Here is a 4,130-nt window from a genome sequence, read left to right as displayed (position 1 = left end):
CTCCGAGCCCGGCTGTGCCCCACCGAGCCCGGCTGTACCGTACCGAGCCCGGCTGTGCCGCTCCGAGCCCGGCTGTGCCCCTCCGAGCCCGGCCGTGCCCCACCGAGCCCGGCTGTGCCGTCCCTGTCCCCCGCTCGGCACCGGCCCGCGGTTCTCCCGCTGTCCCGGAGCATTCCCGGGGCACTCGCTGCTCGGAAAGGGACGCGCAGCAGGGAAAAGGCTTTTCTGCAGTCTGATGTTTAAAAGCTCCTCAGCTAAGTTAGGGGAAATGGGAGTTTGATGCATCCCTGATTGTGATTTGGTTCGGTGGTGCTGGAGACAGCGTTCCAGCAGAGCATCCCAGTGCGGATCGCTGAGCTGAGACTCCTGACGCCCTAAACAAGCTTCAGCCCTTCCTTAATGACGAGCTCTGTCAAGCAGAGGAAATGTGGGTTCGCAGACTCGGAGGGAGCCGTGCCTTGGCGAGGCTGGCAGAGCCTGTGCTCACGGGCACCGGGGGCTCTCGGCTCTCAAGCTGGATTGCAGGACAGTGGGGCTCATACCTGAGATCAGGTGGAAAAGTGAGGCACTCGTGCCTGGGACAGCCTTTGGACAGCTCTGGGGTGTGTGCTTGTCTGCTTGGGCTCCAGAAGTGCCCAGCCTGGGCTGGGCAGTGGGGTCAGAGCTGTGGCATCCTGCCAGCCACACTGGTCCCGATGAAAAATGACTCAAAATCCACAGGGCAGCACTGTTACACGATTTACATTTATTACATTTTTGTTGAGTCACCGCATGCAAAGTTGGATTTTTAGATAAAACTGAATGCAATCCCCAGGCTGACCTTATCTGCTGTCACCGACTGTGTTGTGTTCCTAGGATACCTCTAATCCAAGGATTTCCTAGTGCTTTCCAGACGTTCATTAACATTTCAGCCTTATTTCAGCTCGCCTGATTCCTTGCATGCAAATTCCTTGTGAGCCAAATCAGTTTGGTTCCCTTGGCAGTAGCCGGGTCCTCCCATGGATTTTTTCCCTGGGATTGGGACATGAGCCTGCTCCAGGCATTGGGACAGGAACACCAGGACATCAGGGCAAGGCCTGATTTGTTGGCTGACTTGTCACAGGGAAATTCTCCCATTTGTAGGGAATTTTCATGGCATGTGGGCCCTCCAGGCCAAGGTTTCCTTTCTGCAGCTCCTGGCCTGGTCTGTCCCTTGGATGGAGGAGAGTTCCTGGCTGCTGCTCTCCCTGGAAAGCACAGGCACTTAACCCTGATCCTGTGAGACACCTCCAGGGTCCCCACACGTGACAGACAGGACACCCCCATTTCTTCCACAAAGACAAGCAACTCATAATTCAGCCTCACTCCTGACAGCTGATCCCCTGATTGCTAAGGTGCCTTTTGGACTTGAAACTTCTGTGCTGCTTGCAGGGTATTACCCAGGTGAAAAAGATGGGAACACCTCTCCCATCCTGATCAGAGCTCCTTGGACACAAGGGAGAACAGGCAGCAGTGGAAATATTATTTAGTTATTGTTTAGCTGTATGTTGTTTATGATTTCTCTCTTGGTGTCCCCTGCTAGTCTCCATGTGCTGGTTCCCCAGAGCTCCTGAACTCTTTGCTCTCTCCCTCCTGCCACTCCCAAGCAGTGAAACCTCACCCCAAAAAGCTCAGGGATCGCTTGGGGCTGGGTCAGGGCGGCTGCTGGTGCAGGAGAGACACGAGGAGGGGACCAGGGGCTCCCGAGCTGCACGTGCAGAGAGAGCTGGGAACCGCTAACGAGGGAGAGGTGCTCAGCAGCACTAATTATCCCACGCTCCTGCTTATCCTGGAACTCTCCCTTTGATCCTCCTGCATTTCATCCGATAATTGGAGGGGGGTTCCAGGGGTTGCTGCTGAGGGGTTTTGTGAGCTGAGGGAAGGAGTTGTCTTGAAACAAGGGACAATTCCAGGGGTATTTCCAGTGCTCTGCCAAAGGAATGCTTGGGACACCACTCACCTTCCTGTCCTTGTTGAGGTACTGCTAAGATTTATTCGTGTTGTCTCTTGAATGGCCTCTTCTTTGTCACATACATCCTTATGGTTTCCCATTTTTACTCAAATTTCATGGGGAACGGAGCTAAATGTTTATTCCTTCCTGCTTTGAAGAGGCTGGAATTGGATTATATTTGTGTCTCATTGCTGCAGTCCTGTATGACCATTCCAATAAATAGATTTACTGACTTAGGTGCATTTCGTGGTAGCTTTGAAGCAGCAAGTCTGAAGACAGCTCCAAGAACATCCATGGAAAGGGAATTTTGACTCCTGAAGGCTGATAGCTGCAGAGGGAAAGAAGAGCTGTGTTCACCCAGGAATGTGACAGAGAGGAGCCTGTGCCCCACCATCCTCAGGTCCTCAAGAGGTACAACAGGAGCACAGAGTGCCTTTGTCCCCTCTGAAATGTTGTGTTTCCTCCTGAGACAAAGGTTAAAGTCCTTCCCAAAGGACTCCCAAACCCAGTGTCTCTGGAAGAGCCAATATCCCCAACCCTCAACCCTGGGCCCAACGCTCTGGAATTCCAGTTCAGGGCTGGTGGGATGATCTCCTGCTGGTTCCCACTGCAGGCTCTGTGAATGTCCCACAGGCCCCACACTCCTGGGCTTGCTGGATGTGAGCTCTGCTGCACATGAGCGCAACAGAGAGCAAACTGGGAGGAATTTCAGGTATGTATGGCTGAAAGCTCAGCAGGCACATTGCTGGGCTGATCTCCATAACCAAGGACAGATTCTCTGTTGTTTTTGGAGGTGAAATTTGGGGCTGGTTTTATGGGGGTATTTTGGAAGAATGGGAGGCTCAGCTTGGAATAACGTGGATATAACATCCCTAAGCAAATCCATCTTGCTGGGTTTGTACCTGAACTTCCCAAAGTTGAAAAGAGTCACATTAATTTCATAAAGACAGAAATAAATGACATAATTTGCATTAGTGCATTTGAAAGTACATATCTGATTAATGTTATGTATAAAATGACATGGCTGCACAGGGCCATTGTGTGTGTGTGTGTGTGTTTGTGGGCACGTGTGTGCAAACACAGATCTCTCCTAACAAACACAACACATTTGTGCTTCTCTGGAGGTGAATCCAGACTGGGACCTGATTTCCATATTCACTCAGCAAGAACTGATCCAGTCCTTGGAGTTCTAACAGAAATACTGAATGGATTGGAACACCAGGCATTCTTGCAGTCAAATACAGAGAATTCCCTGGTGAGTTATGCTGGGGCTGTTCTCTTGGGTATCAGCAGGAGGCAGGGGGAGAATCCTGTACTCAATAATTCATGGATCCATAAAGATTTTTTTTGAGCAAGCAATAATTCTTTGGAAATTAAGGCTAATTAAAAGCAATACCATCCTTACAAATGCACTCAGTTACTTGGTTAGGACAATTTTATATTTGCTTCCTGTGCTGCTCCCCTGTGCACCCTAATCAGTGTTTTGCTGTAATTGTGAGTAGAGACCATAGCAGAGAGACAGACTCCTGAAAAACTGGATTGTAATAGACTTGAGGGTCTCCTGGATATTTACAGTGCATTAGGCTTTTTTATTTTGGGTCAGTGCAGCTTTAACCCCTGAGCAGTGGTTTATGGCTGATGGGTGCAGAGCGTGGGTGAGAAGTGGCTGCTGCTTGCTGGACTTAAAAGGAACAACAGGAACTTTAAAAGATCTCTTTCCTCTGCTCCTCATCCTCAGTGACTGGCCCCACCTTCCTCCCCAGCCTTTCCCAGGTAATCAGGAAGGAAATGTGTGCTGGAACCCAGGGGTGCCATGTCTGGATAGAGCTTTTGGCTAAAGGAGGATGTGTGACAAACAAAATCCTTCTCTCCTGCTGTGAACAAAACAGTGGTGTGTATTTTCCAGAGAGTTTAGACAATAATTTTAGGCATCAGACATTAGAATTACTCATAAACAGCTTGTTCAGGCATTTCTGCCTTTGCTGTGTGTGCTACTCACAATTCCCTGGTTTTGCTCAGTGATTGAGTTATTGAACTTGAGAGAAACAGAGCTCTGGAAATCCACAGAAAGGGATGGAAATGCCTCAGGAGTTTTAGAGAGATGTTTGCTCCCAGGCTGGAGAGTGAAACACCTGAATCCCCCAGGTGCTGCTGCAGTCCC

At 50.1% G+C, this 4,130-nt stretch overlaps 1 long non-coding RNA gene across 1 annotated transcript; it reads right to left on the bottom strand.

Annotated features, from left to right (window-relative positions):
* Window positions 1–724: 724 nt before the first annotated feature.
* Window positions 725–3,243, bottom strand: LOC117245394. The gene is made up of 2 exons (XR_004500064.1): window positions 1,979–3,243; window positions 725–1,226 (listed from the first exon to the last, which is right to left on the bottom strand). It is a non-coding gene; the product is annotated as an uncharacterized LOC117245394 (long non-coding RNA).
* Window positions 3,244–4,130: the final 887 nt, after the last annotated feature.

The sequence above is a fragment of the Parus major genome, chromosome 21, assembly GCF_001522545.3.
Source record: "Parus major isolate Abel chromosome 21, Parus_major1.1, whole genome shotgun sequence".
NCBI classification, from domain to species: domain Eukaryota; kingdom Metazoa; phylum Chordata; class Aves; order Passeriformes; family Paridae; genus Parus; species Parus major.
This window is presented reverse-complemented; position numbering and strand designations above follow the sequence as displayed.